Below are 23,850 nucleotides of genomic sequence, written 5' to 3'. Positions count from 1 at the left end.
TATTCTCATATCATAACTCATAAAATATGCTATTTTTATCATAGGCAAGGTTTACTAAATTCAGCTCCTTGCAATAGTCTGTTTAATTTCTTAAGGTAAAAAATACATGTCACATGTGTAAGTTAACAAAATATAGGCTTCCAAAGTCCTGGGAGCAGGGCCACCCACTGCAGTGGTATCTGTGCTGGAGGGGCAGCGGGCTGTCCAGATCTGTAACTTCAGCCCCAAAGCTAAGTGGTTCTCCAGAGAGACACGCATGCGCCAGATCAGAAGGACATGGAAAGACAGTTTAACATTTCCTTTCGTCCCCAACCTTGGTTGTAATGACCTAGGAACTCATGCAGAACCTGTATCAGAAGACTTTGATCGCAGTTTTGTGACGTTGGCTTGAATCTCTGGAATATCTCCCTTGCAGTTTGGAGTTTTTGGCAATTACCCACCACCAGAAGGCCCAGGCTTGCCGACAGGCAGGAGGAGGCTCGTTGTCAACAGAGTGACTGCTGAAGTAATTTCATCGTCATGGACCCTTCACGTCTTTTCGTGTCACCTGGTGAGCTGCTGAACATCATAAAAAACTGGTAAGCACTCAACTTTTTCAAAAATAAATAAATGAGAGCCAATCAAATAAATGACTTCTTTTATGCAATAAAAGAAGCTCTCTTAAATTGAATTACAGTTGTGTTGATCCAGCACCTGGTTTTGCCCACTGCGCTTTGAGGGGGGCCGGGCCCCTTGTGGCTGAGGCCACGTGGTCTGTACCCAGGTCACGGGCCGTGTGCAGAAGCGCCCCGCTCCAGCAGTGCCAGTGCTGTGGAACTGTTATTGTTCTTCCCGCTTTCCTGTGCTATTATTTCTTCTTCTACACATTGTCAACTAAGAAATGTCATTGCAAAAAAAACCCACAAAAAACCTCAAAACTTGATTTAGAGATTTCGTATCCTTTTGACATAAAAATATAAATATCTGTTGGAGTAATTTTATAAATAGCTGACATTTTTAGTGTTGTGATAAGTAATCATTTTATTTTATTTAAAAATCACAAGTCATTTGATTTATAAAAATAAAGCTAAATCTTATATATATTGTGCCAAGCACTTTTTAAATTATATTTAAATTCACACAAATAAAGCTGGGACTTAAATGACAAAGAGGCTGCTTTTCAGAAACATATCTTGTGATCTTAGTTAAGAAATGTGGTCAATTTCTGAAGCACAGAAACTTGAGGGAATCATAAAATATATGCTAGCTGTTCTTAAAACACTTGCAAACCTCCCCCAACCTATAAACGCACTTAATACTTACTTATTAAGTAGCTAAGGACCCTGCTAAGTCAGATTGATTGGATAATAAATAAAATTATTTTCAATAGGAGGGCCTCCTCTTGACTATTTCTCCTGACTGTGATTTTCAGAACCCAGTGCACATGTATCAGTGATGCCACACATGACTGGGTATGACTACCATGTTCTGTGTAGGACTGACTCTAAGGACAGAAGTGGGCACCAAGGGTTTGCACATCCACATAAAATCAAGGCTGCTTAAACATAATGTTCCTGGACAGTTTCTCATGCCTGACTTTCCAATAAATCTTTAATCATTTAGGAAAAATAAATATAAACTTTGGAAAGTCCTCATTTCATTAGATATGTGTTACTTGGGAGCATTTGCATCAATTTTCATTCTCCATAGTGTTTTTAGAGCCCCTGGGTATGGAAGAAGCGAAATAGAAGGCGTTTTAGAATAGATTTTGGGTATGGCAGTACCAACCCTCTGAGTTTGAAGTAGCTTTAGAAGGGAGGATTCCTGGGGAGGGCACTTTGGTACTTGGAAAGTCATTAAAGAAAAGTTTCATGCTGGTTAGACACATAGGACGCATTTCAGAAAGACCCAAGAAAATGCCAAATGCACTGAGATTTCACAAAACAGATGCAAAAATGTTGAAATCAGACATATTATCCTAACCCGAACACTGGCATACTTGTAATCAACTTGTATGTTGATTTTATTTATGAATTATGCATGAAATTATGAAAGTTTTATTTAATAGAACATAGTTTGAGTCAAGGACTTGTGAGCCAATGATATTATCCAAAATTTCGAAGTGTTATAATCAAGCATTGTTTCAGAGTAACTAAAGATTTAAGCTCTATGCATCTGAATTACATGATATAGTTCTGAGAAATTTGTACATCATTCTTTAACTGATTCTATAACTGATTCACATTTTTTTCTTCTCCTATAAATTGAAGAGATTACAGACTAGTATCCTTTATCAGAAAAATATGATACATATCTTGTATCTCTACTATTTTAGGTCAGAAATTGTATAAGGATAGACCTGTTTCTTCTCCAGTAGGTTTGCTGGATTTAAAATGATTTTTAAAAGAGACATTTTGGTTAGGGGTGAAAGGTTTATTTTAGATTTAATATCATGATCTTTGATAAAATTTGCAGCATATCATGGTTTTGTAATACATGATATATACATAATCTGCTATTGTTTGTATGTAATGCAATCTGAAAAGCAAATCCAGGAAAACTTTTTTGTTTATACCACTCAAATCAATATCTATTTTGCTGTTCAAAGTTTTTTATTTTCAATCATGACGTTTTTATTAAGCAAAGCAAATTGTTCAGTAAACAACCATTTTCAAATGAGTTGAACTAAGTGCCTTTGAAGTTTTAAGGAAGCTTTTATCTTTTATGTGAATTTAATATGCAATGAACAGTATTCTAACCAAAACAAAACTGAGCAAATATGTTAGGTGATCTTTTGGGTGTACAGAAAACATAAGACAACTTTTATTTTCTTTCCAATTAAGAAATTGTATCATAGAAAATAGCACATAAATTGGTTTTAATTCTGGTGGAACTGGTTTTTCCAATTGCTCTTACCTTTTGGCTTACAGTTTTTTTTTCCAAGTTCTTTATTCTGACTTCCTTTTTTCTTGTCAATCAGCCCATACACAAAGGACGAGGTATTTATTTACACTCTTACTTTCCTCTCCCATATTCCTCATATACTGCAGGGGCCTGTATTCTTTGCAACATGTTTGCAGACGCCATCGAATCTAGCATTCAGGATATGTGTCAGCTTCTGGAAACAATGTGTGCACACTAATGTTTGGAAAACTGAAGGAATAGTGAGCAAGGTTCACACAGAAGTGGACGTTTCCCACCAATGGACAACATGTTCTCCCATCTCACTGTGGGCTGCTCTGAAAGGTGATAGTCATCTGTAGATACAAGTCTATAAAATTAGAACATTTCATGACATAACCAAAAGAACATTATTGGACCTAAAAATTAGAATTCCTTAATATTATGAAATTATTTCATCCTTATGGAAATGTCCATGTTTGTCTTTAAAAGAGTATTTTACATTTGAGTTGCTCAAATAAGCAAAATGTGTAAACCTTGCAACTTGTTATGTCTTTCAATTCTCCTTCAATCTGTAATGGTCTCCATTCTTTATTTTTCATGGCCTCAACTTGGAGACTCAGATGGTCCTCTGTGATGACTGACTTTCTGAGTGTCTGGTTAGTCCCTCATGTTGTTGTTTAAATTATCCCTCTATCCTTGTGTCTTCGGGAAACTGTAAATTCAAACTGAAGTCTTGATTGTATTTAGATGTAACTTTTTCCTAGAGTATTTAGTTGGTGGTGCTGTGTAACTTGTATTGCTTGAGATCAGCAAGCAGGTAATGTGATTCCAGACCTAGTGGTCTGTGATGCTAAAATTAGTCACTGAATTCACATGGTAACAGCCCAACGCCTCTTTGTAAGGCTGCTTTTGTTCTCTTATAGCTGGCAAAGCAAACTGCAGGATGATAGTGTGGCTGGCAAATACCCAGTTTCCCATTTTACTTAATGAAATTAACTCCATTGATAAGAGTTGTCTGAATCAATTACTTTTTAAGTTTGCTTAGGTTAAACTGTCTCTCATTGGAATCTGGGACTCACATAAAAAACGCAAATTAACTTCTTAATCTTTCCTCATAATCATCAATATTCATTGTAAGGAATCGGTTCATTAATTTCTGCCAATAGTTACAGATTCATGTGCTGTTGACGGTGGTTGTGATGGAATTTATTTTTTTGCTCTCTTCCTTTTTTTGAGTATCATTATGAACTCCTCTAAAATTTAATAAATCTTTGTGATGCTGAAGAGGTATTCCAAGCACAGATAACAGTGGCCCTTGTAAACCATCCTAAAGATTTTGAATATCCAGTGGGCAATGATGGAATGATTTAAACAGCAGAGAAACTTCATCTAAATTTTCATTTCACAAAAGATCTTTCTGGGTGTAAAATGAGAAATGAATCAACATAGGCCAAATTCAGATTTAGAGTAAGTAGAGACTACTGTAGAAATCCTGGCTAAAATTTATGGCTTAAATTAGGGTGGTGGGAATAGGTACATGACTGGATGAATGGAGAAACTCACTATGTCCTTACAAGGTATAGAAACATGATCTTTGCAGAATTCCGGGTGTTGTTTAAGGGGGGAGAAATAAAACATAATTCTTTGCTATATATAATGATACAAGAGAAAAATGAATAACTGCTTTGGGGTTATACTGGTAAGTTTGATTTTATGTATGTGCATATGTAAAGCACATATGTTTATATGTGTCTAACATGTAAATAATTATGTACTATATATATTATACATAACAGAACATATCTGTGTGTTTGTATAGTTAGAGAAAGAGTTTTAATATTTCTGTAAAATTATCAAGTAGAAGCAGTATTGTACAGTCAGACATTTGGTCTTATGGGTCTGGGATTCAGAATAGAAGTGATCAGCATATAAATAATAACTGAATCCACACTAGTAGACACAATTTCTTAGAAGAATATAGAGACAGAGAACCACAGTGACACAAGGAAACTGCATTGTTTGATGTTAAGATAGAGAAAAGAGGTAATGCCGACACCCCAAGGATGCGAAAGAGGAAATCTGGAGGAGGCACCACAGACAAAGGAAGTGCTGAGTAAGCTTTTCCTGTTGCTGTGTAGTTTTCTCAAGACCTAGACACGAAAGTGCACCTTAGGCTCTGCAGCAGAGAGAGCCCCGTCCCCCAGGATTTGGACTGTTCCAGGCCATGTAGAAGAGGTGCTAACGGGAAAGATTGGAGTGTGATCCCAGAATACAAGAGGAAAGCAACTTCTTCAAAAATTTCAGCTCTGATTTGGGAGCATAGTAACAGGTGAAGAGCTTGTGGGAATTTTCTAAAATGGAGCAGCAGAAGCTTATATAAATGAGGAGTGGGAAAGGGTCACCAGAGAAGAAGACCTTGAATATACAGAAGTAAGGGCTGGGAATTTCTGTCGAAAGGTTCTTGAAATAATTGAACAGGAGATTATTGAGTCTTAACCACAGGTCGAGTTAATAGCTCTTAGCACAGCCATAGAGGCGGAAAGAAGGAAGAGAGGAAGGAAAATGGGCACAAGCAATGGGAATCATAATATAACAATGGCAACATTTATGACAGGCATACTTTGCACAGCAGTGTTCCAACATTTTTTATATCTTCTTTAATAGTAGTTTAAAATATTACCTGTATTTTACACATGTGGTAACTGAGACCTAGGGAAGGTAAAATAGTATACTGTAAAGAAAGAATTTGAAGCCAGGGTAAGCCAGCTTTATTACCTATTTTTGCAACCACCTCGAGATGCTCTGCATTTGTGGACTTGAAGGTTCATGTGATGAAGATTTCTTCATGGTAAACTTTTTCACCTTATGAAGTAGGCGAGTCCCTCCGCTGACAGAGTGAGATGGAGGCTGAATTTTAAAAAGAATAGAAATGATGGAAAATGGGAACATGAACTTCTGAGTACACAAATTCATCATGCTGCAAGTTTGGTAGTCATGAATTTGTTCAAGGAGCAGCTGAGATAAAAGGATGGAGAGGGCAGCAGTTTGGAATCATGCTGTTTTTCATCCACATGGTGAAGAAGAAGGGAAATAGGACCATACAGCAGTTGAAAATATGTATAGTGTGATCTCGGTTTACAGAAGTTATGTGTCACACTGCACAAGGAAAGGTATGAAGACTATAAGAGGCTAGTGGAGGAATAATTTTTTTAAAAGGCTTAAGGTTGCCTTTCTTGATCAGCTGAAGAATAGTGTTGCTGAACAGGCAAGCTGGAAAAGCAGGAGAGTGGGAAGGAAAAAAAATAACATAATAATCATAATAACAGTAATAATGTTATATAATAGTGTAAGTGGCTGACATTTATCTCTTACTATGGGCAAAATTGTCAGACAAAGCGACTGATATCAAATTGATTATTTCATAGTAGAGCAAATTCAATATATGCTCATGAGCAGGTTTCACTGAAATGAGTTGATGGGAAAGGCAACAGATTTTAGGGAAGCAGGGGACAAAAAGGCCTGGTCATCCATGTCAGTGGACATCCATGAGCCATATGAAGGTTGCTAGAATTGTAGGATTTGTTGAAGCATGGACAACTTACTGCCATTGTCTTCAGAGATTGGCGATGGGGGAATGTTAATACAGTTAGTGAGTCTTCTTTCTGTAAGATGTGCCGGCACCATGCTTGTCCAATCACAGCATCCAATTTTTTCTCTACAAATAACAGTTCGGATCCATATAATTCAATGAAAATGAATTGCATTTAGCAGTACCTAACCCTCTGTTGTTGTTTTGTTCTTTAAATTCCAAACTTTAGAATGACAACCAAGATTTGAAGATAATTGGAACCCTTTCTGGGAACAAAATGGTTTGGAAAGTTAATTTGTGCAAGAATGAAAACAGTGAACCCCAGATGACATGTGGAATGACACCCTTGATACCTCTAGTTTCATCTTCCTGAGGAATCAATGACATTCTTGATTATGTGTGGCTAAGAGTATCATTGCTTTCCCGGGAATATCCATATCCTCTTCTATTATTGCTTTTCATTATTTATTGATCCCCTTCTGTCCTCATCAGTCTGTCAGAAAAGTTAGTTAATTGTTTTAGGGCATTTTTAGTAGCTACACAACATTTGGAATTTGCCTACAGTTGTTCAAAGAGAAACTTAAAGTTCATAGCTCTTATCTACGCATTCTGTAGCTTTAGCTAATGTTCTCTGTAACTGCATGTGTTACGGGATACAGTGCTAGACCTTATGGTGGTTTATTTCCCTCCATTTTATTCTGTAAACAACTCTTGGTACAACAGATTTTTGACTAGAAATGCCACCCAAGTAGTTAGGCAACAGTATACATACTTCTGAATAGTTTTATTTTTTTAATTTAAGAGAACAACCTTTAACCTGAAAACCCTATACAAAGGCTTTCACTCTGTATTACCTTATATTATTAATCTCCTTACCTGTATGCAGCTAACACAACGCCAGAGACACATCACCTCAGACCCAAACTCAAATGCAGATGCAACAAAATAAACCTTAAATCCCTTGTTTTACCAGTGAACATAGTTTTCAGGCCAGTGGCAAGTCCTGTTGACTTTACAGACGCGTCTACCTCTATTCCCATTGTACTAGACACTGCCCCCATCTACACAGGCCATTCCAGAATCCCTGCTAACAGCTCTCACCGCCTCTAGAAACCAGGTTAACACCTCTGCAATGTACATCAGATCACGCTGTTACCATCTTTAACTCGTCAAGGGACTTCTTCCGCAATTACCTCTGTCAAGCTAGATGAGTTGGCAAACCTTTCCGACATCTTTCGTAATGGTATCTTTTCCTTCCCTTAAAGATGCCACTTGTCCAATTCTCAGAGGTTTGCAAAAGCTGATCTTATTTTGTGCCACAGATCTCATTCATGGCTCATTTTCATTATTCCCATCACAGACCAAATGAGACTTCTTTATGGTGCTTTTCCGGCTTTGCACATAGAAATTAATTTCACCTCTACGACCTTTAATCCTATTTCTTTGACTTCGTTGTATTTTTCTTCATAGAACTTATGACTAAAAGTAACCTTTCTGATATGTTTATTGACTACCTATTTCCACTGGAGAGAATAAGTATGGTCATTGACCTTTTTGGTGAATTTATCATGATTTCCTGCAAGCATACAGCAGAGCTTATCATGCAGTAAGTGCTCAAAAAATACAGGAATGTGTGGATGGATGATCAATACATGTAGATTACTTTGCCATTCAGAAACCAAATAGTTTTAAACAAACTTGAAGCCATGAACATTTCTTTTATAATAAATTTATATATCTTTTGCTGTTTTACAATTTAATAGAGGATGTTTGCAGATAGGACAGTGCCATCATTAATACAGAATTTGATAGTATTGTAACCGATCTTCTAAACTCAAAATATTTTTATACACCTAAATATAATTAAAGTGACATAACATGTATTGAATGCTTTCCATCTCAGTCAGTTACCAATTTCCTTTTACATGATTGATACTGGAAATTTATGGTTACATGTGTTTAAGTGCAGGAGATACCATTAATTTGTAGGCATGTGTGCGTTAAAGGCACACAATATTTTTTGCTCTGTTACGGTGGTGACAAAGAGCAAGGGTTATTTCCAGATGGACATATTTGGTTTATAAAGCATTTCACAATCTACTTTGAAAAGTATCACTTGAATATTTATGAAACCACACAGGGTTTTTAAAAGCTGTGGTTATGAATTATAACCTATTCTTTTTATTATTAAATATTTCAAACATAAAAGGTATGCTGCATAAAATAATAAATGCCCATGCATCTAACTCCCAGCTAAAGCAAACAAAAATCATAGAGAAAATAGAAGCCCTATGTGGACTTCTCTAGAATCATGAGCTTTCTTCAACCTTGAAAGACTAGACATTATCTGAATTTGGTGTCTTTCACTTCTATGCTAGTCTTAAAATTTTCTACCTACTTTTCTCTAAACTGGTTACACTATTTTGCATGCTTTTAGACTCTTCATGTATACTTCAAATTGCTTCTATTTTTTGCTCAATAATTTCAAAGATTCATATGCATGGATAGAGGATGCCCATTTGCTTTCACTATGAATTCATGTTGCAGGTTATGTATTTACACACATCCCCCACTTTTTGAAGGTTCATGGTAGGCCTTCCTTCCTAACTGAAGGAAGAGGACTCTTACTTTTGTGATAAAAGGCAAAAAGCAAAAAAGAGTGTTTAGCATTTGTTTTGCAGTGAGCCAGTACACAGGCAGGGTCACCCCAAGCAGCGAGAGTGGCACCTCCCAGCTCAATGTCTCAGCCTCAGCAGCCATAGTTTTGAACTATGTCTGTGCCCATCTATGCTTTATCTTGATTTTTTTAATGTGTGTTGATTAGCAAGATGTGTCCTAAGGTATCAGAAAAGCCTAAGATAGGTTACTTTTCAGGTCTGGGAATACTAAGATAATTTTCCAGATAAGTTAATATTTCTTTGTAATTGCTTCTTTGCTTTTACAAGAAGTTTCACAGGAATGCTCTACTTTCAAATAGTGGAGAAACCTGTGGTAAACCTTACGTAATTTTTAAATTGAATGTTAGCGAAGATCTAGACTGTTTCTAGGTTTCCCTGTTACAATATTGCTATTAGCATTCTTGCACATTCCAATCACATTCCCAAGAGTTTCTCTGGGGTACACATCTTCACTTCCTTGACTTTGCTATATTGTTCTCCAAAATGATTGTTCAATTTACACCTTCATCAAAAAATGTAGTAGAAATTCTGTTTCTTCACACTCTTGGAAAAAGTGTCACTTTAAAGCTTTCTAATGTTTGCCTATCTAAAGAGTTTCAAATGTATCTCTGTGACTTTAATTCCTACTTTTGTTGGACTCTCGTTGTTTTTGCTCCACTCTTGTTATTTCAATTATTAATTTCTACTGTCCTGAGAGCCAGAGAAAGGTATTTTTTTCATGCTAACTGGCATCTGACTTCTTCCTCTATAAATTGCATATTTACATATTGTCCTTTATTCTATATTAGATTATGTATCTTTTATATCAGTTTATAGTAGTTCTTTATATTTTTGAACAGCAACGTTTCATTCAGTAGTATTACAGGTGATTTGCCTTTGCTTTTAAGCTGTTATTGTAGAAATAAAAAATTTTCTTTTAATAGAATGCGATTAAATTTAACAGTCTTTTCCTTTATTTTGAATGCCCTCATTAAGAAACGCTTCTCTGTCTTGTCATAAAGACAAGCATGTAAGAACATAATTGAAAATTGACTCTGGGTGTGGTGTCAGATGGTAACCAGAGCTTCTCATGTGCCTAACAAATCAGCCCAGCTTATTTTCCACCATCTGTAATGTCTCCTTTCATATATGAAGTATCCATACACATATATAATGGTTTATTTTGATGTTCTTTATTATTTCTTATTTATCCTTGTACCAACCAATGATATGATTAGTATAGTTTTACAATTAGTCTTGATGCCTTGATACCTGGAAGGTTATATCACATAGCATTGTTATATTCAAAACTGTCTTCAGTATTTTGGGATCTTTACCCTCTCATATAACATTTAAAATTAGCTTATCAAATACAACTGAGAAAAAACAAAATTTCCATTTTGTTGAGAAAATATTTTTCATTTTTTGAAAAAATAATGGGGTTTCAATTGAAATTTTATTAACCTGAGAAGCCATAAATTTTTTGTGCACATGTTAGACTTTCCTCTACATTTATTTAGGTACATTTACAAATGTGTTTTAGTAGTTTTATATCTTTTTGTTGTATTTATTCCACAACTTTATTAACTTCAAATCATTGCATTTTCTTTTTATATTAATTTTATATTGATTTCTGAATATAAATATATAGTGTCTTTGCTGCACTCTTGTTATTTCAATTATTTATCTGTATGTTCTCTCCAGTTTTCTGTCAATGGTCACAGTTTATGTGACTAATTATCACTTGTTGGTAATTTCCTAACCTTGACATTCTAACATTTGTAGTTTTTTCTCACCATGCTCCCCTTTGCCACTAGTGCACTTTTGCAGAATAATTATGATATTAGGTATTCAGGATTGATTACTAACTTTTAAGGTCAGCTTCTAACATGATGTAATAATCAACAGCACAATGCAATTGAATACAATATTTTAATATGGTTGTGTAGGGTCTCTGTATCAGTTAAGTAATTTCCTTATGTTACTGTTTAGCTAAGAATGTGTTACTTTTCTTTTCTTTTTTTTCCCCCATGAGTTGGAGTGGAATTTTCCTCAGTTTTCTCCCTGCATTTATTATGGTCACAGGTATTTCCCTCATTTATCCAGTTACTGTGCTGAATGATGTTAATAGATTTTCTAATAATGAACCATTCCTAAATTTCTGTGATGTTTCCCATTTCTGTCTTTTTAGATGTTTTTAAAAAAATACAAATTACAAGATTAAATTTACTAAGTCTATATTTAGAATTATTGCCTCTGAGTTATTAAATGAAATTAGCCAGCAATGATCTTTTATTAGGGTCTCCTCTCATGGATTTCATATTAACATTATATAAGACATATAAAATAATTTGGGAAGTGTTTCTTCTTTATATTCAACTGTAAAATTGGAATAGCTTGGAATTACCTTTTCCTTTATTGGTTAGTAGAATCTTCCAGTTTAATTATACAGTCCTGATATATATGTTTGTTTTAATCTTGCTAGATTTTAAACTTCTGATTCAATTTACTTCTTCTTGAGTTACTTTTACTAAGTATTTCCATGAAATCATTCATGCCATCATAGGATATACTCGTATTGTCATAAACTTGATCATAATATCATTGTTTCCATCTCCACTCTAATTGCACCAGTGCCCATTTCCTTCCTACACATGGTTTTGGCAACTTCTGCCTAGCTCTTGCGAAGATAAATCTTAGGGAGTATTCCAGTTATATTTCTTTCAAAGAATCTTATTTTGGGTTTGTGAATGCTGGTTTTACTGGATTGTCAAATAACTGAGTTGATTATTTGTGTGAATGTTCTGAGTCCTGTTTTAAGATTGTGTCTTTGCAGAAACAATATCTATCTATTGAATAAACATATTATTGGTGAATATGTATTATTTTTGAATAATACATTAATTATACAATTCAATTGTGTGTGTGTGTGTGTGTGTATTCATTCAACTTGAGGTTTCCTGACTAGGCCCTTTTGTGTGTGCATGTGTGTTTCTTTTTAAAACTAACATGCCTGAGGGCAGACTTAGATTTATTTTGCCTTCACATTAGAACACAGACCTCATCAGAGTATTTCACTTTTTATTATTATATTTAGTCTATTCTTTTACTAGAAAGGAAGCCCGCTACGGTTTCTGGCTTATCTGGGGCATTGATTGTATTGTAGGGACATAAAACCTTATCCCCTGTCTTCTGTCAGACATTAAACCTCAAATTGTAAGTTATGGAGATCAAGAAATTCCCAAAGAGCAGCTGGAGAATGAAAAATTTCTCTACAGTTAAGCTTTTGACTTGTTTTTGGACTTCAGCGATTTCTCACATCAGACTTTATCTCAACATCCTCTGTTCACATAACAGACATGTCCTCATGTCTTCTGTCACATTTGTGTGCCTTTTAGAATAATATTTGAATTGAATTGTTGACCACGTTGTTAAAAATTACACTCAGCCTACACTTACATATTAGGTTTCTTTTCTTAGATGAATAAATACAAAATGCCAAATGTCAGAAACCTTAAAAATGTGTATGTTAACTGGTTTAAAATAATTCATATAATTTACCAGTGTCCTTTTTTCAAATTTCATTTTTTCCCTCTATGATATGTGCCTTCAGATAATGGTCTAATTTTCAATCAGTTCGTGATTTAGAACTTTTCATCTTAAATGCCATACTTAAATTTAGGTTCACTTTATATCATTTAGGAATTCCTCCTGCTTAAGTCTCAGCGTATTATATATTATACACACACACACACACACACACACACACACACACACACACACACACACACACACACACACACACACACACACACACACACACACCCCAGCCTACCTGCAGAAGGATTCATTTATATGCGCTACCAGATTATGCAGCAGAGCAATATTCCTGAGAATCTGATAGCCTATCATTCAGCTGATTCATTTTGTGCTATGCACTTACCACATACATTTGTATCATTACCTCTGTCCTCAAATAGTTTATAATTGAAGCTTTTAGGCATGTGCAATTCTGCTTCAGCAGGCAGGAATACTCAGAGTACTGAACTCTTATTGCCAAGTACTATTGTGATTTATATGGTTAAAGATGGTTGTTTATAACTCCTGGTTATTAATTTTTTATCCAGGCAGCTTTTCAGTTTATTAGAAGCCTGACATCTGGAATTTTATTCTGTCATATTTTTTTGGCATTGCCTGTACAGTAGATTTTTTCATTATAATCTCACATACATATTAGAAAAAATCTTAAATTTGCATCCATTAATATTTCTCTGACTCATGCTAAGTTTTCTTATTCCACATATCTGTACTTATTAATGTGACACCCTGTTTACAAAAAATTTTACTTTTCAAGAGCAAGACAATGTTTAGTTAAAACTTCATACCTATTTCCAAGTTTTTGGTGAGATTCCAGATTTACTCACCAATTGATTTTATATCAAGCTCCGTTTTCTTCATTATTAGTCCCACAGTTTTCAAAATGTTGGGGTATACCTGAGTTGTTTAAAAATGCCAACTCTAGCTACATCACCAAAGATTACGTTTCAGTATATCTGAGGTGTGACACATTACTCCTCATTTTTCCTGAACATTGAGATTATTCAGCTGGTGACATATGCTAACACTGCACTCTACATAAATGGTTCAGAAATCTTACATGAAAAGAGATTTTGGTTGAAATTTAGCAAAGCCTGTTGACACTAATTAGTGTAGATAACTTTGGAAAAACGCATTGAATAACCACCACTTGCCAGCAATTTATAAAACTGACATTTCTCTTAACTTGAAATGTTATTAGAGATTAGCATAGAAATAAAGAAATTATGCACTTACCTTGCTTAGCATCACCTTTTTCTCAATGATTATTCTTATTAAAATTGAACAATGTTGCAGAAATGACCTTCATAAAAACAAGTACGATTTGTAAAAGATGCTAAAATTAAACATTAGTTTCGACCAAATATATTTTTTAAATTTTTTATTAAGGTATTATTGATATACACTCTTATGAAGGTTTCACATGCAAAAACAATGTGGTTACTACATTTACCATATTATCAAGTCCCCACCCACACCCCAATGCAGTCACTGTCCATCAGTGCAGCAAGATGCCAGAGATCCACTATGTGTCTTCTCTGTGCTACACTGTTCTCCCCTTGATCCCCCACACCATGTGTACTAAACATAACACCCCTCAGTCCCTTTCTCCCTCCCTCCCCACCCGCCCTCCCACACCCCTCCCTTTTGGTAACCACTAGTCACTTCTTGGAGTCTCTGAGTCTGCTGCTATTTTGTTCCTTCAGTTTTGCTTTATTGTTATACTCCACAAATGAGGGAAATCATTTGGCATTTGTCTTTCTCCGCCTGGCTTATTTCACTGAGCATAATGTCCTCCAGCTCCATCTATGTTGTTGCAAATGGTAGGATTTGTTTCTTTCTTATGGCTGAATAGTATTCCATTGTGTATATGTACCACATCTTCTTTATCCATTCATCTGCTGATGGACACTTAGGTTGCTTCCATATCTTGGCTATTGTAAAAAGTGCTGCGATAAACATAGGGGCGCATATGTCTTTTCGAATCTGAGAAGTTGTATTCTTTGGGTAAATTCCAAGGAGTGGGATTCCCAGATCAAATGGTATTTCTATTTTTAGTTTTATGAGGAACCTCCATATTGCTTTCCACAATGGTTGAACTAGCTTACATTCCCACCAGCAGTGTAGAAGGGTTCCCCTTTCTCTGCATCCTTGCCAGCATTTGTTGTTCTTGGTCTTTTTGATGCTGGTCATCCTTACTGGTGTGAGGTGATGTCTCATTGTGGTTTTAATTTGCACACAAATTAGTGATGTGGAGCATCTTTTCATGTGTCTGTTGGCCATCTGAATTTCTTCTTTGGCGAACTGTTCTCTTTATATCCTCTGCCCATTTGTTAATCAGGTTATTTGCTTTTTGGGTGTTAAGGCATATAAGTTCTTTATATATTTTGGATGTTAACCCCTTGTCAGATATGTCACTTTCAAATATATTCTCCCATACTGTAGGATGCCTTTTTGTTTATCGATGGTGTCCTTTGCTGTACAGAAACTTTTTAGTTTGATGTGGTCCCATGAGTTCATTTTGCTTTTGTTTCCCTTGCCCGGGGAGATGCATTCAGAAAGAAGTTGCTCATGCTTATATTCAGGAGATGTTTGCTTATGTTGTCTTTTAAGAGTTTTATGGTTTCATGACTTATATTGAAATCTTCAATCCATTTTGAGTTTACCTTTTGTGTAAGTGGTTAAACAATAATCCAGTTTCATTCTCTTACATGTAGCTGTCCAGTTTTGCCAACACCAGCTGTTGAAGAGGCTGTCATTTCCCCATTGTATGTCCATGGCTCCTTTATCATATATTAGTTGACCATATATGGTTGGATTTATATTAGGGCTCTCTAATCTGTTCCATTGGTCTATGGGTCTGTTTTTGTGCCAGTACCAAACTGAGGTTTGACTAAATATTTAACTTAGCATTTAATAAACTATAATAACCCACTTGTTCAAGGGATAGAAGTTTATTGTTTTCATTATTTTTGGTATTTGTCAATGTGGACTTTAAGTAATGTAATAACAGACAGTAAATTTGAATGTATGGATTCAGTTTTCCATTTGCCTTCAGATAAACTAGGTCTAAAACAAAAAAAATCCAAAATTAATCTGTTTAATAAAACACAATCTCTTGTAGGGATCCTTATATGAGGCAGAGAGCAAGTTCTAACAACCTTCCATCTGTAAGCTGTTACTTCAAATATGGCTTTACAGAATTTCTCCTAGCTTTTTATTTCCTCTTCTTAAACAGACTATGAGCATTTGAAAAGAAATCACTTCACTGAGCCTGTGTGTTGTGATACTTTTAAATATGTTACTATAGACTAAATGTTTGTGTCCCTCCAAAATTCACATGTTAAAATCTAATGCCACTGTGATGGTATTTGGAGACATGGGGCCTTTCGGGGATAATCAGGCCATGAAGGCAGAGCCTCATGAGGAGGATTAGGGTCCTTATAAAGTAGTCCCCATCCAGAGAGCCCCTTTACACCTTCCCCAGCCTTAGGAAGAGCGAAACATCGGCATCTATGAACCAAGACAGGGCTCTCACCACACACCCTACATGCCAGTGCCTTGATCTTGGACTTTCCAGCATCCAGAATTATGAGAAATAAATTGATGATGTTGGTGAGCCAACCATCTATGATACTCTGTTATAGCTAATCTCAAATTAGTATGAGTTAAAATTAAATGCATAAAAAAATACATAAATTTGGCACTAAGTGGATGCTGACATGTCAAAGTACTCTACTTGATTTCAATGTAGTTTATTGAGTGGGAAGATATGTGGCCAGGATGTTTTAACTGATTAAAAAAAAAGCACAACCAAAAAAACCCAACTTCCTTTCTGTAACTGCACTCATTTCATTATGTTTTAAAATTGATCTTAAATATATATAAAGACATAGATCCAAACAGTTATAATCTGTACTTAAAATACAATGAGAATGTGTTCTAGTCAAGAGAAATGCATCGTTTCACATCATGTAGCCTAGAACCTATGGGAGTTGCCTCTCAGCTTTCACATCCTGTGGCAGCCTTCACATACTATGGTAAAGGCTTTTCAGGGCAGTAAATCAATGGGTCGTAATGCTCCCCAGGACGTGCTCACAGAACCCTTCTGGAACTGAGTCAAACCAAAGTCAAGGTTGGAAAATATGCATTCCCTGACCCTCTTGGCTCTCTGCCTACCTCGATTTCAGGCTTCTTTTCAATCATCCCCAGCTAACCTTATGTATCAGAAGAAAAAAGAAAAAGTTGTAACGAAAAATATTTTACTTCGGGGGGAAAAAATAAAAGTCCTGCAGGATATGTCATCATGCCGAGCTCCTGCCATATGTGAGAACATCCTCTTTCAGCATTTATGGTAGAGGTCAGTGTTGAGAAGAACACATTTCAAATGTTTGTAAATTACTCTCTGTGGAGTATTCCAAATTCTGAGCTCATTGTTCTGAACCATAAGTCTGACAGTTCTATTTCTCCTTATGTTTGTAAAACTTAACATTAATTCAAACCATGTAAAGGCCCCAAAGAATAATATCTACCTGCTTTGTCATCCAAAGATCCTATTTGTCTCTTTTTTGTGAAAGCATATCCTTCCTTGCCTTAGTAAGAGAATACATTTTTTTGTGATAGCAGAGCATTGGCTTTTGTACCTAGAAGCAATCTCTGCTGCAAATGGTTACAATGCATACCTTTTGTTTTAATAGGTTAAAACTTACATCTTACATATATCATATTAAGATGGGGGGAACAAATAGCTGAGGAAATTAGCACCTAACTGCACATTTCTTAAATATTTGTAGACATCTTAGTAGTAAGGTTATAAAAATAATAGAACTCTAAGGCAGTGAAATTTAAAAGAAAAAGTCCTGTTTTGTTATATTTTTGCAGTTACATTATTACTGTTATTTTTAAGATTGTATGGCCTTAAGAATATAGAATATTATTTTTAATCATGATTGATTAATTTAGGCTACAAAAATAACTTTTTTTATTTAACCATAAAACATAATGTGTATAATAGTTTACCTAACTTGCTTATGTTTAGACTTCAGATCCCATGATTTTTGACTTCGCAATGCGGTTTCATTGACTTTACTCTTACCTCCCCTTCTCTCTTCAGATCAAGAGTAACCTGTTCATTTCTCAGAGTCACCTGCTCTTTTAGCCAGATTGGAGAATTGGCAAGACTGTAGAGTAAATATTTCTTTCCTGATACTTACTAAATTATAATCCTACTTAAGTAATCAGCTATAATTTGCATAAATGTAGTGGTATATCATAGCATATGCCTGTTTTATTTCTTTATGTAAACTTATTCTTATAGAAGAGTCATCATTAGGAATAATATATTTCTAGTTGAGAGAGAGATAATAATTATCTTTGTACAACTTTTTTTTTGCTTTTTCTTCCTGCATTAAAAACCAAAAACCCCCAAAACTACAGAAGATACATTTTAGGAATCAATAATGTATCATTTTTCATGTAAATTAGTTTAGTCAATATAATGAAGTGTATAAAACATTCTTTCATGAGAAGACATTGTAGCAGGAACCTTAATATTAAATATTAGGTTTAATATTAGGTTTAATATTAAATAAATACAATGAGATATACTTCGTAGTACACAATATTTGAATAAGTTATTCTTATTTAATAAATAGATATTCCCTTACCAGTATCTTCGAAAACTTTCTAGGGGAGAATGTGATGAGTTTTGTGATTATAAAAGCATCATCTTGAGTTTAGAAACACTTTTTACTTAATTCATCATTGAAAGTTTAAACAGAAAAAACTCTACCAGATTTCTCTTTTATAGTTTTACGTCAGAACTAGCAGTGAGGCGATGGCTGTTTAATTTCCTAGAGAAGGAGATAGTCAGGATGTAAGCAGAGCATTACTGCCAAGAAACAGAACAAAATGCCATCCTTTCTAATGGTATTATTTAAAAAAAAGGAGTTGGGTCCTATATGCATATTTTCATAACTATAAAGAACTATCCTCCAGAAATCCAAAGGCAATCAAAGCATTAATAAATTTCTAAGTAAAAAGAGAGAGGACTGGAGGTGGGCATGTAAGCAGATAAATTACCAACCACAACTAATTCTGTAATGTAAAGATGACAGGAGGGTTTTAAGTGATCTTTGAAAGTTTAGAATTTGTGTGAGGAGAAACGATCGGGCTTTCCAGGCAGATGGACAGGCATGTGGGTGAAGAGTTTAGAAAAGCCCGTCATGTTCAAGAACAGTAAGAATTTCAATGTCTATGATGCTGTCAAAACTCCAGAAGTAATGAAATTAAAATTACTGAATCAATACATCGTATTTATTAAGTTTGTCGTGCATATAAGAAAAGTTCATGAACTGAGAGCTTCCAAATTCACAGACCTATGTGAAGCTCAGGGGCCTGAACTTACCAGGTGGCTTCTAAAGTGAAAATAGGAACCTATTAACATTTTATTGTTTCGGTTTTCCATCTGAAGAAATCTGTTTCTATTCAAAGTTTTGTTTTCATATATATTGACCTGGAATATGTTTTTGGTGTACTATAAAGTCAGAAAAAAATGCAAATTACTTTTCATAGGGAAAATTAGCTATTCCACTATCCTGTATTAAGTGGTTCTCTATTTCATATATCAAATTTATGTGCTGGTCTGCTACTGTACTATATAAACGGTTCCAATGTTCAATTTATTTATCTTCTAATAGCGTTCTTCTCTCATGTGGACACAATAACATTATGGAATCTTGCTGTCCAGTGGAAAATGAAATGCTTGCTTGAAGGTCACCTGGATAGTAAGAATCAAAATCGTTGTGAAGAAGAAGTGATACTCAATATTAATTTGCCTGACTTTCAAATTTATTCAAGTAGTGCATTTTTACCAAAGCTTGGTGCAAGAGAGAATGTTCCCGTACAGAGGAGAATTCTTTAGTCAGGAGAGCAAAGAGCAACTATTCGAGAATCAAGACCCTTCGTGGCAAGAATTTGCGACTCTTTAGCTCTGACCTGCACATCAGAAGCAGGGCAGGTCAGACGCACTACAAGACCACGTAGGAGTTTAGGAAGAGCACATGTTGGGTCGATTTTAGCTCTTGGTCCAAGAGCAAAAGAGGTAACGAACAGCACCCCAGTAAATAAAGTTTCACACCCTGTAAACTATTCCGGAGGCAATGTTCGCTCTCTCTGCTTTCTAAATGGCACCTTGCATGATGCTGAATGCCTCCTCTCTCTAAAGGCAGGTGCAATAAAAAATAGTTGGAAAATTATTTTTGGTCAGGAATGTAGCTCTATGTGCCCTTTTAAATTATATCATAAATTGGATTATTCTTTTCAGCATGCTCCACTATCTCCCATGTTAAAATAAACACAAAACAGAGTCAGTAAAAACCCACTAAACACATACATAAATAAGCAATGATTTAAAAAAAACTTTTCTTATCTTCTGCATCCGTGGATGTTTTATTGCCCTTGTCTAGCTTGGATTAACACATAGTCTGCAGGCACACACCTGATCATCTACATCTGCTCTCTTACAACACTAAACTATGTTTTCTACCTTTATCTTGCATCTACCTACCACTTCAGCATTTTATTAAAAATAAAAAAATAATAATAATAAAGGGAGAAATGTGGGATCCACATATAAATCAAGTATAAATATGAGAGATGCCCTCTCAAAAAAAAAAAATAAAACAAAATACATTAAAAAAAAAAGAAAAAAAAGAAAAAAAAACTTTTCTTGACCACATCAGCCTCCACCCATCGCTAGGATTTCCCTGCCCCTCCTTATATGAACACTTCACAGCGTTGTTCTATACTGACTCTCCCCTTCTCTCTTTAGTCTGGCTTTTCCCCAGGAGTCCAGTGAAAATTCCCTAATGAGGTCACAGATGACCTCTGCATTGTCTGCCAAATAGTTAATTCTCTGTCTTCATGTTATTCCAACTATAAGTTGAAGTTGATCATTCCTCTTTCTTGAGGTATCTTCTTAGCTTCTATGATGCCACATTCCCTTGCTTTTCCTTTCTTTTTCAGACCTTAGTAATAAGATCCTCCACTCTTCAAAAGTTCTCTTCTTTTCTTCGCCCATATATTTGCTCTTAGTCATGTCAGTCCCGTCACCTTGACCGGAATCACTCCGAATGGGAGGGATGAGAGCTGCCCAGAATCTATCCAGGGCCTCATATAGGAATTTCCATTCATATATTTTGATTAACTGTCATGTTCCTTTCCATTCATTAGAGTCCTTTAAACATTTCTCTAGAGCATATCACAGGAATATAGATTTATCTTGTTGATTAATCCTGTGTTCATTAGATTTCAGTGAGGGAATTTATGACTTATAAAATTAAATTTATGGAAATAGCGTAGAGATATGGGTTAGATTGAAATTTTGTTAGAAATTTCAACAATTGAAATTGAAAATATGGATTGAAAATGTAGTCAGATTGACATTTTGACAATAGTTACTAAATTAAACTACTTTTATAATCATATTGCTCAGTATGAAAAGAAATTTTTTGAAAACATTCTTCAACTATATGGTAAACTCAGTTTTTGCTTAATATTCACTGTGAGCATGTGGTAATTTCACATGTAAAATTTGTAGGTAAAAACATAGTGTTTCCATTATCCATGACTCATTTTTGAAATTAATGTCCAATGGTTCTTGAATAGCATGCTAAATTACTCAGCAAATCGCCAATAAAAGGATAGAAGATAACTTCATAGAAATGAGTTATAAATTTATGGTATTTCAAATATGCAGTGGTTACCTTATTTGGGAAACTTTAATGTTAATACATTTAAACAAAAATAGAGTTATTTCCATGCATATAAATTGACAAATTACTTTTAGACACTTCTAATTTACAGCAGTACTAGTATAAAAGCAAGAAATGTGAATGTCTCTTTCTTCCTACTCTTGAATCTACATAAAGATTAATCTCCCTGCTAGGTAAAGTGGAGTTATCAATCATTCATGCCTCTAAATGTCAAATGCTAAGAAGGCACCATGCAATAGTATTTTATGCTTTTGTTGTTTAAATTTGATCTCTTTGAAAAAAGAAAACATTTTAAATGGCATTTTTCATTTTAGAAAACCTTTAATAGAATAGTTCTTACACAATAAAGGGATTCTGTTCCCCAAAAATAAAGAGATAGATTTACAGGAAGATTAAGGCATAGATTAGTTCTATTTAGACGATGTTTTGTTATATAAAATAGTTTGAATTTTTATGGTAAGATTACTTGCACATCTTGATCATATTCCTTGATCTTCCATTTACTTCTGTTGATAATTATATAATGACATGTATACATTTAGCTCTCTGTTCTTACATGTGGATAGGATTTGGCCAATATTTTATTGCTTCTATCCCTTCTGATGCTGGCTACTTTTTTGAATGATTTAAGGAACTAAATAGGAGCTCACCAAGGGTTTAACATTTTACCAAGGTGTCAATTTGAATCCTTTTTGCCTGTACTCCTGGGATTCTATGAATGGGAAACAATACTTTGATGAGACAAAACTGTCAAGATCTGGGTTATTTGTGACACTTAAAGAGGCCACAGCACCATTCACTAGGAAATTAGATTGCTAAATTCGACAATTTAACTTGAATAATTGTATTCTCTTTTAATTTCTTTTTTTCTGCCTCATTATTATAAAATACTATTTATTTGTCACCATTTTTCATGTAATGGGAAATCTTATCGAACCTATGCCTAATGTTTTCTATATTTCTCAGATTGATAAGATTATTGGCTTATGGTTATCTGAATTGAAAAAAGTGGGTTTCAATCGTAGCATGACCTTCTTTTTGTTATTTTTCTATTTGTTAGTAAATAGAAAATAGTTGAATATAGTAGAATCTTGTACATCTAGACAGCTTACATCTAGATTCTATCTGAAATGGGTAAATCTTGATTGGCAACTTAGAAGTTTTTGATTCACATTAGAATAAACAAAGTTTCAATACAGATGTGTTGTTTATAAGCTGACAGTCTGGCACAAAACCTGCGTAATACAAGAGAAATAAGCACTTAATTCTCACAAGGATGGACAGCTGTGTGGCAAAATAATATGAATAAATTATGAATCCAGAAAAAATGCACTTATCTGATATAGTGGTTTACCCTTTAAGCTAAACTAATTGTCATGCATGCAAATAAAATCTAATTTTCAGCCCTGAAAACCATAAAACATACCTCTGTACTTCATACTTTTTTAAATTGCCCATCTACTTTTTAAGTAGTTGTTCATCTTCATAGAGTTCTTAGGTTAAAATTTTGAAATTATTGGAGTAATATTTTTAAAAGCAGGGAAGCTATTTATAATATTGTCTACAGTTAAAGGCTATACTTTGGCAAAAATTTATTGTCACTGGTTCCTTGGCAATAATTTACTGAAATCTGTGTAGTAAGTATTCTGCTAAACCTCCTTTATGATCTTACTTCAACCTTCTATTAATTCATCAAGACAGATTGTGACATTTACTTTTCTGGTAAGGAACTATATATGTTGAGTTCAATAACTTACCCTCTAAATTTGAAAATTCCTGAATCAGTATCAGTCCAAATGGCTAACAGCTATGTTATTATTAATATTACCTTCATTATAATGTAGAAAATGTTGGAGAAGAGGTTCTGCCCATTTCTGTTCATTTCTTCTGCTGTGAGGCATGAAGCCTGACACTGGCTTCCTTGTTTTATGTCTCTGCAGGACCAATATTGCATATGCCACAGGCTTCTGGGTCAACCTGCAGATTTTGGATTCCAAACTACTTCCGGCTGTCCACTGACATGATTCCAGGCTCCCCATGCCCTTCTGTTCATGTGTTGGAGCCTCTCCTTTACTAACACAGCAATAACCTTATCCAGGCTTCCTATCACCAACAAACAGAAAAGGGAACTTAGAACAGATAAATACAGACCTACTTTCTACTGTATTTCTCAATGGTTTTAATTCATGCTTAATTGCTCAAAGAGATTTTGTTGAACTTTTATCTGTGTCTTCAATCGTACAAGGAGTTCCTGGACATACATCATGCATAAAGCACTGTGCTATAGTGATTAAACAAAACACGTATGTTCCCGTTCTTATGAAGTTTATAATTTAGTAGGGAAGAAAGT

The 23,850-nt window shown here is 34.8% G+C and overlaps 1 long non-coding RNA gene across 1 annotated transcript; it reads right to left on the bottom strand.

Annotated features, from left to right (window-relative positions):
• Positions 1-5,365: 5,365 nt before the first annotated feature.
• Positions 5,366-23,416, bottom strand: LOC108390147 (uncharacterized). The gene is made up of 3 exons (XR_001851438.3): positions 23,329-23,416; positions 6,486-6,598; positions 5,366-5,790 (listed from the first exon to the last, which is right to left on the bottom strand). It is a non-coding gene; the product is annotated as an uncharacterized lncRNA (long non-coding RNA).
• Between the last annotated feature and the right edge of the window lie 434 nt (positions 23,417-23,850).

The sequence above is a fragment of the Manis javanica genome, chromosome 9, assembly GCF_040802235.1.
Source record: "Manis javanica isolate MJ-LG chromosome 9, MJ_LKY, whole genome shotgun sequence".
Classification (NCBI taxonomy): domain Eukaryota; kingdom Metazoa; phylum Chordata; class Mammalia; order Pholidota; family Manidae; genus Manis; species Manis javanica.
Note: the sequence above shows the minus strand (reverse complement) of the source record. Positions and strands in the feature narration are given on the sequence as shown.